A 13,902-nucleotide genomic window follows, 5' to 3' on the forward strand; every position below is an offset into this window, starting at 1 on the left:
TAATAATACTATAAGCATTTCTGATGGAAAATCTCTTAGATGATTAGACCACTATGTTTTCTCTAACGTGCCAGTTTATAATGGCCATATGGCTCCCAGAGTGGGATCATCAAGTATTAAATTACCAAATGGCACACAAAAATGTAGTGGGAAAGAACTCGGTTTCCTGGGTGGTCCCTTTCCAAGGGAATAGAGTAGAGAATTCTGAATTGAAAGCACTTGTCAGCTCAAGGGCACGTTGTGTGCTAGCTGAATGTTCTCAGATTGCTGAAAGGTTCAATGGAATTGCATAAGGCTGTCACTATAAAAATGAAAGCGAGCCCCAACCTTGGTGTGATATTTCCCAATAAACAACAATACACGGGACAAGAATTTAAAACCCGATTTGAAATCAAGTGCTGCAGACCTGCTTTCCTTTCAGAGTCCAATTCCATCTTATAACTGCAACCCTCAGTAGCAGCTTAAAGAAACAAGCATTCTTGACAGTCGTTTGCCTTTTTTTTTCATTACCAAGGTTCTTGCAGTTCTCTCGGATCAATAGGACTGCGATGTATCTATATAAATCTGAGTAGCAGATCCATTCTCATAAAGTTTACCCTGTCTTGCTTTTCAGCTGAGAAGCAGAATTGAAAACTATTTCAGGGAATATTTGGGACGGGAAGATGAAATTCTGTCTTACGTGTTCCGTGAGTAGAAGCGCTAAGCCAGGCACCTTTTAGGATGGCCAAGATCACGGGTGTAGGTCATGGGTACGTGGTGAGCCCTCCTGGGGTCACCAGCTTGGGCTCTGGGTCTCCCGGCTGCCCTTGGAGAGGTAGACCAGGCATCCGGTATAGGTAGTGGCAAGAGATCCGGGGCAGAGATGCTGGCAGGCAACTGAATTCTGTGTGTCTCATATAAGTGCAGCCTGCTCCCCTGTATGTCAGTGTAAGTAGCACAGGTTCCATGGCTGCCACTGGCCCTTGCAACAGGGCTGATGGCCCGTTGCATCATCCTCTTGTCTGCATGATGGAGTTCTGTTAAACCCCGCTCTTATCTACTGGACTCAGTTCCTTTGCAGCCCTTCCTGGCTCGGGTGGGTGGGGGAAGTGGCACTTCACAAACCCCAAGCTAGGAGCAGCAGTGCTGGCATTTCAGGAAGACTGGGGTCTCCCAGGCAAGCTGTGGGCTGCCAGCTGGAGCCTTCTTGCTGCACAGCCGGCTTCCTGCTGCCCAGCTCTGTTGCTGGGCTGATGCTCCCAGAAGCCTTGCGTCCGAGCTGGCCATTAGCTCTGCCATGAGATGGGAAGAGCAGGGGACATGCTGCCCTCTGGCTCCATCACAGGTCACACGGTTTGTTAGGAGCTGGGGGAGAGGACCAACCTAGGTACAGGAGGGCAGGTGGAAAGAGAGATGAGGATTTAGTGGCCAAGTGTGAGGTGCTGGGCAAAAAGTGCCATTTGAAATACAGCACCCAGTCTCATGACATTCGAATGCAAAGGGTCTGGATTTCAGGAGCCTCAAGCACAGCCAATTGAGGAAATAACAGGAGGTTTCATCTCCAGAATGCTTTGTGGTTCCTCCAAACAGACCCAAGCAAACACCTTACCACTCATACGTAAGAATAACTGGAAGGGCCACGTGATTATTTGGTCACATTCCCAAGTGCTGGTGTCAGAGGTGAGGGGTCTGTACCTGCCGGAACCATCTTCCTCGCATTCACCAAAGGCGGTGGATGCAGATTGCCTCTCCTTAACTGATTTTATTTTACAGATCAATACATTAATACTGTAAACAATATGAATCACTGCAGTTTTTCCAGGACACTTGCAAGCTCTCGTTTCATTGTGAGGCAAGATTTATCACCTCTGCTTTGCTGATGAGGCCCCAGAGACACTCTGTTTTGGAGAATCTGGGTACCATGGTGACTGGCTAGACTGAAGAGAGAAATAGGGTGGCTGAGTGTGGAAGTTTAATGTGGCATGACTTCATGGCCAAGGAATGCTTTCATTCATTGATCCTTCCATCTTTTTATCCATCCTTCCACCCATCCATCCACCCATCTACCCACCCATCCATCCATCCATCCACCCCACCCATCCACCCATCCACCCATCCATCCATCCATCCATCCACCCACCCATCCACCCATCCACCCACCCATCCACCACCCACCCATCCATCCATCCATCCACCCACCCATCCACCCACCCACCCATCCATCCATCCACCCACCTATCCATTCATCCATCCATCCACCCACCTACCCACCCACCCATCCCTCCCTCAAATGCTTCCTCAGCATTGCTGATGGACCAGCCTCTGTGAACTGTACAGGACAATTGTACTGCCCTTGCTTGCCTTCCTGTCTACTGCATCTCAGGTCATAAGCTTTATTCTAGCAGTGAGCTAGGCTCCTTTCAAAACTGCACTACCTTCTACAGACACCTAAGGAACACCCAGAGTCCAGGGACTGAAAAAGTCTGAGGGAGAGGAGGACTCTAAGAGGAGCCAGGCTGCTCTTTCTAGTTTTATTTGCTTCAACCTGCTGAGTCTCTGGCTGATGGCCTCCTACATCCATATGTATTCTCCATCCGATTGCTGTGGCTCTGCCCTCATCCCCCCATTCCCTCTTCTCTGGCCTGAGCCAACTTCCATTAGTAGAAAGACCATTCAAAATGCATATATAGGTCTTGCAGCTGCCGCCATCTGCCACTGCAGTTCCCTGAGAGCAGCCACGGTCACCCCAACAGTGTTCTTCGACATTGCCGATGACGGCGAGCCCTTTGAGCTGTGTGCAGACAAAGTTCCAAAGACAGCAGAAAATTTTCATGCCTTGAGCACTGGGGAGAAAGGATTTGGTTAGAAGGGTTCCTGCTTTCCCAGAATTATTCCTGGGTTTATGTGCCAGGGCGGTGACTTTACATGCCATAGTGGTGCTGGGGGCAAATCCATCTGTGGGGAGAAGTCTGCCGATGAGAACCTCATCCTGAAGCACACGGGTCCTGGATCTTGTCCATGGCCAATGCTGGACCCCACACAAGTGGTTGCTGGGTTTTCTTCTGCACTGCCAGGACTGAGCGGCTGAAGGGCGAGCTCATGGTCTTTGGCCAGGTGAGAGCGGGCACGAATATTGTGGAAGCCGTGGAGCGTTTCGGGCCCAGGAATGGTGAGACCATCAAGATGGCTCTTGCCAGTGGTGGGCAACTCCAATACATCTGATTTGTCTTTTGTCTTAACCCCCAGACCATTCCTTCTGCAGCCGTGGAGAGCACCCCGCCACCCCAGGTCTGCTCTCAGTATCCTATCGCCTTTGTGCTCTTGCTGCAGTTTTCTGGGATCTGCAGCAGTTCTTTGGGTTCCCCATCATCCTCCCCCTTCCAGCTGGACTGCAGAGTTAAAAGTCATGATTATGAAATAAAAACCTTAAACCTCCCCCCTCCCCCAATCTATATAAAAACTAACAAATGGTGCACAAAAGTGTAGGGTGCTAACACTACTTTAAAAAGTGACATATACACACAATTTCTGTTTAATTGTGTATACATTCAACAGAAAAGGGAACGAAGGCTTTTGCCACTTCATTAGGATATCGACACAGGTTCACTGAGGAAATCATGGTGAGCAGCTTCTACTTGAAAGGTTCCGGGATTTGGCCAGTTTGGGGAGTGGGACCCGAGATGGGAATATTTCAGTGATAGTTGGAAGAGAAAGGCAAGATCGAGGTGGGCTCGGGGGTGGGGCAGGGGAGTGAACGAGCTGTGCGTGGGCTGGCAGGTTGGACTGGGAGACGCTTGGACGACGCGGTGCTGAACTGCAGCTGCTCTTGGAATCCAGCTGGCACCACAGACGACTGTCTTCAAGGCAGCACCCATAAAGGGGGTCCAGGGCTGCAAAAAGGAAAACCACAGCTGGGCTGGGTCCCCAGGAGCCCCCTGCAGCCTGGCCAGGCATGCAGAAGCAGGGCTGCCTGTCCACTGCATTCCACATTCGTAAGTCTCAGGAGGGAGCCAGGAGGTGATTCCTGGGGCCAAAGGATAACGGCAAGCAAAGGAGATGCTCAATCCCCCCAGCTCTGAGGATGGTAATTCAAAAGTGCAATTTTTTTTCATGAGAAAGGAAACCTTCCCAGAAAGAAGGCATCTGTGGCCTCCAGCCCCTTACTTTTCCTTTCCCTCTTACTTGCTGAATTACAAGGACACTGATGAGATGGGGTAGAAAAAAAAGGACAAAGACTCAATAAAGGAAGAAAGAGATGGAAGAAAGGGAACAGAATAAGCAAAGATGCTGGGCATGAACAACAGGAAGTTGAACTCTTTTACAAAATTTTTCCTAGGACAAGGGTGAGGAGAAGTGATGTCAGGCTACTGTACTTTTAACTCCCAAGTCACTCTTTCCTTGTTTCAAATGGCTCTCCAGAGCCCAAATGGTTGCTTTACTTCTAAATGCAGGAAAAATTGGTGGAGACCCAAGACTAACTTCTGGATCTCATGTAGAATTAGCAAAAGGGGTTCTTTCCTGTCATTGTCTCCCCAAATGTCAAAGCTGCATTACCTTGCGTGGAGGCTGGGGCTGCCTGACCTGACTTGGTTGTTCTGTTTGTTGAAGGAAGTGTCTAGTTTCATTCCTCTCTGATGCTCCCAGCTCAGTTCTAAGGTTCCCAGATTCTGTTTAAAATGACCCGAGGCCCAAGCCAGTGGATTTACTGCCTGAGACACCCCTTGGCGACCATTCACAGCTTCTGCTCCACCATAACAACATGAAGCAAATAACTGAGTGTTAAAATATTATTTAGAAGACTGGCTGTATCATTATTTATTAACTTCTGGCCTTTTCTCAGCTGAGACTTCGATTAAAAACAAGAAGAAAAAGTCAAGTAATTTGGGTTTTAGCCTTCTGTTACATTGTGTTCTACTCAAGACTTCATAACGACTTCACATTGTGTGAAGGAGATTGCGTGTGTGTGTGGAGTAAGGTAATCTTTTATCATTATTTTTTTTGTCTTTGTGTTTTTAATGTTACGTTAAAAGAATATGAGGTCCCTATATACCCCCCACTCCCCTCACCCCACTCCTCCCCCCATAACAACAATCTCCTCCATCATCATGAGACATTCATTGCACTTGGTGAATACATCTCTGAGCACCGCTGTACCTAGTGGCCAATGGTCCACACCATAGCCCACACTATCCCACAGTCCACCCAATGGGCCATGGGAGGACATACAATGTCTGGTAACTGTCCCTGCAGCACCACCCAGGACAACTCCAACCCCTGAAAACGTCCCCACATCACATCTTTTCCTCCCACTCCCTACCCGCAGCAGCCACCTTGGCCACTTTCTCCATACCAATGCCATATTTTCTTCGATTACTAATCACAATAGTTTACGAATAGAATATCAGTAAGTTCACTCTGATCCATACTCTATTCCTCCATCCTGTGGACCTTGGAATGGTTGTGTCCACTCCACATCTATATCAAGAGGGGCCTTAGATTCCACATGGATGCTGGATGCAATTCTCCTGCTTGCAGTTGTAGGCACTCTTGGCTCCCTGGTGTGGTGGTTGACCTTCTTCACCTCCATGTTAGCTGAGTGGGGTAAGTCCAATAAACCAGAGTGTAGGAGTTGCAAGTCTGTTGAGGCTCAGGGCCTGGCTGTCACATGGTCAGTCCAGAGAGTCAGGCCCCCTGGGTATACACTAAACCCCAGTGCCAACTACAGACCTGGTAAAAGTAACAGGAGAGACTTGTGGACAAAGATCACATCTGAGTTCAACTCCATCACACTCAGGAACACAAACTCCAAAGTAGGGCCAACTGACATGGCACTGAACTCCATCTGCCATGACCATAGAACCTGAGGGTCTCTGTTGATGAGGCTCAAGGCTCAAAAGGCATGGAAGGCAAATTACTCTGATCCAGCAGAGAAAGTGTTCTGTAGAGTGGGACAGCAGCTGAACTGCAAGGGAGATTCTTTAGTTGCCAGAGACTATATTATACATGGGCTGTAAATGAATGGGTTTCAGTTTTAAATACTAACTCTCTTATCATTCGCAGGAAATGAAACACATTTTGGAAAGGAGTTGGGTATGTGAGGAATTTACTTGCTTCTACCAAAAACATAATTGACAGCTGCTCTGAGGAAAAATGTCACCCAGCCTGACGTTCTAGAAAATGATGGAGGCTGGGATGGCCGCCACGTCCACCTGCTTCTCACAAAGTGTCAGGCGCAGTGCAGCTTGCACATGAGGGCATCATACACACGCCTGGAAGCTGATAACCTCTGTGGTCAAACTGCAGGACAGGGACGGCTCAAGGAGAAACCTGGAATGAGCGCGCACGGCTGACTCAACCACGGAACGCCTCAAGATAGCTCTTACTAATATAATGACAACTGATTCAGACTTACTGAGTACAGGTCGAGTCTCACTGATTTCTCACAGTAACCCATTCATGTAGCTACGTCTTCTCATTTAAAAAAAGCCTCATTTTATAGATGTGGGAAACTGAGATTACAAAGCTTTTCGAGATCATGCCGTTGATAAGTGATAGCTTCAGCTCAAATCCATGTTTGAATGACATGCTCACTGTGGCAGTTGGATATTGCTTATAAGTTCCAAAAATAGATACTGGATTTGTGTTTGTAAACTGGTCTGTTCCTCTGGACATATTAGATTGCATTAGATTCAGAGGTTTCACTTTTACTTTATTAAATCAAGGTTAGGGCTTTTATTTGACTATGTCATCAGGGTGACTCAGTTTGATACCCCGCCTCAACCCCAACCCTCCCCTTTGAGGGCTAAATAAATGGAAGTGCAATCAAAGAAGGGAAGTAAATACACAGAGAAGAAGAACACAGAGGAAGAGAGATGGCTCATTAGACATGGCAGAGACAATGGGAAGAGAGATGAGCCTGATAGTCTACAGCTGACCTTGTGGAGGAAGCAGAGCAGCTGAACCCAGAAAGAAACGAGCCCTGGGGAGAGAGATGAGCCTAATGCCAGTCCACAGCTGAGCTCAGAAGAAGTTGGGACCATGGAGCCTTAAAAGGAGGAGGAAGGCTGAACCCTCACAGACGTGTGTCAACACTTGGCAAATGACTTTGGGTAAGAAAGTACCTCTTACGGTACCTAGAGTTGGACCCTTTAGGGCCAGGTGACCAGAAGCTTCTACCCCAAATAAATACCCTTCATAAAACCCAACAGAGTTCTGTTACTTTGCATCAGCACTGCTTTGGCTGACTAATACCATCATCATCCTCAACTTAGTTAACATTTACTGACCCTCTACTATGTAGCAAGCACTATACTAGAGTCTTGGCATTAATGAACTTGTGTCCTCTTCAAACAACCCTTTGCAGTAGGCACTAATATTCTCTCTGGTTACAAAAGAGGAAACGCAAAACCTTGGGGAGGATTTACTTTTCTTCTCTCACCCCCTCATCTGGTCCTTTAGGAGTTGCTGCTTCCTCTCTGGTCCCAGCCATCTCTGCGATGGGCTCCTGAGTCTGTCCTTGCCTGTAGTCTATTCCCAACATGCAGCCAACACGGTGCTTTTCAAACAGCAAGTCTGATCACAACACTTTTGCTCCTGTGGTTTCCCGTGTCACTCAGAGTCATGCCAAAAGGCTCAACCAGGGTCCCTGACCAGCCTTCCTTCCTGGTCTACATCAGCCACTGGTCTCCTTGCGGTACTAGGATATGCCAAGAGCTTTCGTCCAGTCCCTTGATGCCCTTCCTGCCCCGTCCCCTGACCTCTCTCCCCGCCCCTTGTGGCTCTGCTCATCTCCGTTCTGTCTCTGCTGAAACCACACCTTCCCAAGGACGTCCACTCTGATCACCCCATTTTTGTCAAAATCTGCCCTTCCTTTCTTACCACCCCAGGCACTGCTGACGCTCCCACTACAATCCACCTTTCTTTTTTCTGAGTTAGTAACTTGTTCTAACACAGGGATCAGCTTCTACTCTGAAAGTCTCATTTCTAAAATGCTGGATCGTTCCCTTATTTGTGGGCTTCTTTTCCTTTGTTGAATAAATGTGTGACTGAGACCCAGAGTTGTTAAATAACTTGTCCAAAGTCACTCAAGCGACGAGTAGCCAGCTTTTGGAGGCCACATTCAAACCCCGACTGACACTCAGAGAGAGAAACCCCTCCTTTCCTCTCAACCCCAGCCTGCTTTCTCACAAAGACACTTTATATGAACTCACACAACAAGGACACAGGAAAAAGTATGTACTACCCGTCTGTTCTTAATAGTCTCTGACTATACAACAGACAAATTGCTTCTGGGCAAGTCCTGGGGATGTCGGGCTTTGCTCACTATCTATGTGGAAAAAGTCAAGGCTTCGCCTGGTCTGGCTGAGCATTTGGACTGATTTTTTAAAATGTCGTATATCTACCGTGATGGACATACCCACTCATAGCCAAGCATCGACCCATCCTGCTGCCCAGGGGACGAGGTTCTTGGACTCTGCCCCCATCTAAATGTGCAGAAGCAGCTGGAAGTGTGGGGCTGACGGCTTTGGAGAGAGGGCAGGATGCAAGACGGGCAGTCGGACATGGTGTTGGTTTGCCACAGGGCTGCCGATGCAAAGTATCAGAAATGTGTTGGCTTTTATAAGGGGGATTTATTAGGGATAAAAGCTTACGGTTCTGGGAAGCGGCTGTGGCTCAATCAGTTGGGCTCCCGTCTGCCACGCGGGAGGCCCTGGCTTTGCGTCCCGGGGCGTCCTTGTGAAGGCAGGTTTGCCCGCACGCCGCAGGGAGCTGTCGGCCTGGGGGACCATGGAGTGCCACCCGGCCCACAAGCGTGGCGGAGAGCCGACTCAGCAAGGTGACGCAGAAAAAGGGGAGACAAGCAAAAACACAGAAGACCACGCAGCGAACGGACACAGAGAGCAGACAGCAAGCAAGCCGCAAGGGGGGTGGGATAAATAAAAATAAATACAGACACTAAAGAACGCAGAGCGAATGGACACAGAGAGCAGACAGCACGCAAAAAGGCGCAGGGCATGGGGATTAAAAAAAAAAAAGCTTACAGTTCTGAGGCCGTGAAATGTCCAAAGCAAGGCACCATCAGAGATGCTTTCTCACCAAAGTTGCTGCCACATGGTGAAGGACGATAACCGCCAATCTCTGGTGAGGTCTCTGCCTTCTCCTTCAGAATCTACTCTCAACCTGAGTCATGCCTCACTGACGTGGGCCAGTCAAAAGGATCTCAAACCTACAGGAATGGATTAGTTCAAAAACGTAATCCTGAGGTTGCTTTCTGAGGTGCTGCGCTGTTTCATGCGGTCTTTGTGAACTTCCACCATGGCTTACTGTGGCCAGAGTTGAACAGTGCAGAAGGTGATGGCATAGCCCATCAACCTCATCTTCAGATATTTGCAAAATAGGTCCCGGATTCAGGTGTGGCTCTATGAGCAAGTGAATATGCAGATAGAGGATGTATTATGGTTTTGATGAGGACCTGAACCTCGTATTAGATGATGCAGAAGAGATTCATTCTAAAACAACGTCAAGAAAACAACCGGGCCGGGTCATGCTAAAAGGAGACAGATAATATTACTCTGCTACAAAGTGTTTCCGACTAGAAACGAAGTGACAAGTTGTTGAGAAGTCAATATATTTTTTTAGGTGTCAGTTGTTGGAAGTAGAGTTCTAAAACAATTGTTCAAATGGTCTTTGATTACCCTTATATTATTACCATATCACAATAAATGTTGTGGGACTGTTTTTACTAAAACAAAACAAAATGTAATCTTTCTCTTTTTGGGATTCACCAAATCCAAACTGATACAGAAGTCCTTTCTGTAGGAAAAGTAGCTAAAGCTTTGGGATGAGGTCACCCAGGAAGGAAAGAAAGAAAGACAGGAAAGAATTTCAGAGCAATATGAGACCAAGGAAGGAGTATGAGGCATGACTAAGTTCACTCACATTGAGCCTCTAAAACACACACCCCGAACACAACCTATTGCTGCTTCTCCGTGCTCTGGTCTAGACGAAGGTCAGAACTTTCTTGAATTTCCATAGCTTAGGCAACTTGTTTTCTATGGCCTGTCTGACTTCAAGTGTAGAAATTTTCCTTTCCACAAAACTTTTTGAGAGTGGTATTTGTGCCTTACAAGGAAGAAAAAGCACTAATATTTGTTAATGCTCAGGCCCCAGGCTAGAGGTTACATACCTACAGTTGCCTGTAATCATCACGGTGATCCTGCAAATCATGCGTTTATACAGATGAGAGAACTCATGTTAAATAATGTTCAAAAGGTGTTGAAAATTTGGGCTGGCTGCCAATTACACTTCCTTCTTTCCCTTCTCTAGGATTTTAACCTAGAGACACAACAAACCAAACTGGATAAAAATACCAGCGTTTGTAAATTACCAATGCCCAATAACTCCCCAAGGATTGGGCTCTAAGCAAAGCTGGCCTGGGGGAAATAGACAGACCTCCTTTCCCCTCCAAACCTAGACCTGGGGACTGCTTTAGACCAGGAGTCCGTCCCCCATGCAACGGCATCTACAAAACCAGGAACTGCAAGCCAGCCTCACACACTTCCTTACTGGGATTTCTTTTCTTTTTGTTTTTGGAGGTCCCAGGGATTGAACCTGGCATGTCATACATGCAAAGCAGGCACTCAGTTACTGAGTTACACCTTCTCCATTCCTCACTGGGTCTTAAACTCGTATCTGCTGGACTCCACAGAACCTTCTTTGGTTGTCTCCCTATGTTCTATGACACATACCATAGTATCGCACAGAGCCGACTCTCATGGCACGAGCGCAGGAATTATCCTCTCAGAGCTAGCTCATTCCAACTTAAGCTTCCAGGGTGGGCTGCATCGTCCATGGATAATGCCATCTTAAAAAGGTCTTGCTAGTGGTGATGACATTACACTTCACTGGTCCATGTTTCTCAACCACATGATTTTCCTGGCAGCATTAGCCGTCCAGAGCCTAGCTATATTTACAGAACCTGCAAATGATACCAGCAGAAGCAGGGAGATTTCCAGCTTTTTGGATAGTAGTTCTTGGATGGCAGCTCCCTCAAAAGATGCAGTATTGAAGTTAACCAGTGTAGGAGAAGAAACCCTCAGAAGCTTGTTAAAGTTAAGAAGGATACAGACTTTCACCTTGAATGTGGTCAGATGAAAGAGAAACGCATCCTTTGTGGCTATTGCCACGCGAAGGTGTGCAAGGAGACTGCAGAAATCAGAAGACAGGAAAACCAGGAGGGCACCCTCTGAAGGCTCTATGGTGGAGATTGTGGTGCTGGGCACAGGAGAGGCACCAACTGAACAAGGTCAGGGCAGGAGGCTCATTGGATGAGAAAGGAAGATCCTGGTTCACGCAGAATAGATACCATAGGTATTTAAACAGGATGCCTCCACTGTGAAACACTTCTCCTAAGGAGAGGAATCCATTGTTCTGTGTTATTGTACTTATTGTTTTTAAATTTTTAATACAGTTGCAAACATTCTCGATAAACAGTTTTGTGTGGAATAACTTGAAGAAGATATCATGAATGCAAACTCTGAAAATGTTTGTTGGGTAGAGGCCAAATGGACTTCAACATGCCTGTTTGTATAAGATTTTTAAACATATTTATTTATTTTTCCTCTCCCCCTCCTCCTCCCCTGCCGTTCTTGCTGTCTGTGTCCATTTGCTCTGTGATCTTCTGTATCTATTTCTCTTTTCGTCTTCTTCTTTATCCTCCACTAGGATTCACTGGGATTTGATCCTGGGGACCCCTGATGTGGAGAGAGGCTCCCTGTCAATTGCACCACCTCAGTTGCTGGTCTCTGCTGAGCTTTACCTTGACTGTCCCATGTCTCTCTTTTTTGTTGTTGCGTCAGCATCTTGTTGCGTGACTCACTTGCGCCGCACTGGCTCACCGTGCAGGCACTCGGCTTGCTGCGCAGGTACTGGCTCACCATGCGGGCACTGGCTAACTGTGGGCACGCTTTCTCTTCTCCCTTTCCACTAGGAGGCCCCAGGGATCGAACCCAGGTCCTCCCATACGGTAGACAGAAGCCATATCACTTAAGTCACATCCACTTCCCTGCATAAGGTTTTAAGTAAAGCAACTTCCAAAACAGAAAAACAAAACAAGTACTTTCAAATTCATAGCAAAAAAATAAAAGGTCTTGCTGTGTATCAGAAAAACTATTCCAATAGCCAAGTTACAGAAAGGAGCGGTTTACTTTGGAAAATATTAATATGTAATGAGCTAGACTAAGAGAGCGTGTTTGGAGTAGTCTTGGTGATTCCATTTAATCAACGAAGGGAAGAAAAACAGGTGGTTTGAGCCAAAAATTTTTACTTGACACTTGCATTAAATCACTTAGAAGCAGTTCTTTGACAAGCCTATTTTTTAAAGAAAAAACCCCAACAATTTTAGAGGAGAAAAGAGCAATCTTTATACCAGAAGGTGTATTTGTCTATATTTGTGTCTCTGCTTCTACATGGTTTGATTTTTGCTTTTAAACTCCAGTGTTGGCTCTTTGCACCCTGAAATCAAAACATTCTCGGTATTATTTTTGGGATCAGACGCAGCCAACTGAGAACAGTGGCTTTTCTCAGTAAATAAATATTATCTTCCTCAACCAGTAGGTGCCACTGTTCATTTATCATAAAACATCCTGGAAGGCCAAGCCAATTACTTCAGCGAAAATAACAAGCATGTTTTCTGGAAATAAAATAACCAGTAGGTACTGGGCAAGGATTATTTTCTTTCACAGGTGTCTCCAAATCAAAGCTGAAGTGTGAACAACAATTCACTCTTTCTAAGGCCTCCCACGTGCTATTTACTTCTGGAACTTTAGCACCATTGTAAGAGTTCCTTCTAAACCATGTTTGTAGCTCAGACCTAACTGCCTAACCCTATAAACATTTAGTGGTTGCTTGTGCTTATAGAACAGAGAGGCATTTTCAGAGATAGGCAATGGAGTTTTCTGGCCCTTCAGCATAAACCAAAGAACAATAGCTCCTGTTGCATACATAGGAACATAGTCCATACATCACAGATATTTGGAAATGAAGCTTAAAGCCAAGACTCTTAAAAATATGTTAAATGCAAACATCATTTACACCAGGGACTTAGAATTATACATTCATATCATAGTGTATAAAAATTTATATAATTAATACTATTCAATAAAGAAATATATATCATGAAAATCATAATAGTCATCCTTTATTGAGCATGGGGCACTAGATACGGAGTTATATGCTTTACATACATTATTTCATGTAATCTCCCTAAATGTAACTTGAGGTAGGTGCTCGTAAATGCCCATTTTATAGATGAAGAAACAAAGGCTTAAAGAGAAGAAGTAATGCCCCCAGGCCACATCCATAGAAAGGGACCAACGTGAGATTCTAACCACTATGCTAGATGGCTTTCCTCTGGCTTTTAAGGAAATGGACTTGGTGTAAGGAAAAGAATTTGATTCTGTTTGTACAGAAAAGTATGAACTGCTAAACAGACCTGAGTGCCAATCCTGGCTCCTCCACTTACAAGCCCTGGTGGGCTGGGCAACTTGCTCACCCTCTCTGAATTTCAATGGATTCCAATGTGAAATGGGGAAATTGATACCTACTTGTAAGGGTTAGAAATCCTGTGCTGGATAAAGTTCATAGCACCATGCTTGGCATATAAGAGACACTTGGTAAATTTTTTTAAAGACCTAATTAAAAAAAAAAAAGAAAAGAGCATGCTGTGAAAGATCCTTCTCCCAAACTTATAGTGAGAGGTCAGATGTTATGGTTAAGCAGTTCTCTGAAGTGTAAGGGGTCTGTGCAGCCTCAGCTTCTACCAGCTGCCTGGAATTAAATCTCGCTGACCCTGGATCCAGGAAGAGTCCTTAGCCTGCACTCTTCTAGACTTCCAATGCCTAGAATTTCTTATTTTCCCAGTAT

The 13,902-nt window shown here is 46.1% G+C and overlaps 1 protein-coding gene and 1 pseudogene across 7 annotated transcripts in view; one reads left to right on the forward strand and one right to left on the reverse strand.

The window, feature by feature from the left end:
- Positions 1 to 13,902, reverse strand: part of PRKN (parkin RBR E3 ubiquitin protein ligase) — a 1,534,725-nt gene that overhangs the window by 71,088 nt on the left and 1,449,735 nt on the right. The gene's annotated exons all lie outside the window — the stretch shown is intronic.
- Positions 2,543 to 3,201, forward strand: LOC139437764 (peptidyl-prolyl cis-trans isomerase A pseudogene; annotated as a pseudogene).

The sequence above is a fragment of the Dasypus novemcinctus genome, chromosome 28 (assembly GCF_030445035.2).
Source record: "Dasypus novemcinctus isolate mDasNov1 chromosome 28, mDasNov1.1.hap2, whole genome shotgun sequence".
NCBI lineage: Eukaryota > Metazoa > Chordata > Mammalia > Cingulata > Dasypodidae > Dasypus > Dasypus novemcinctus.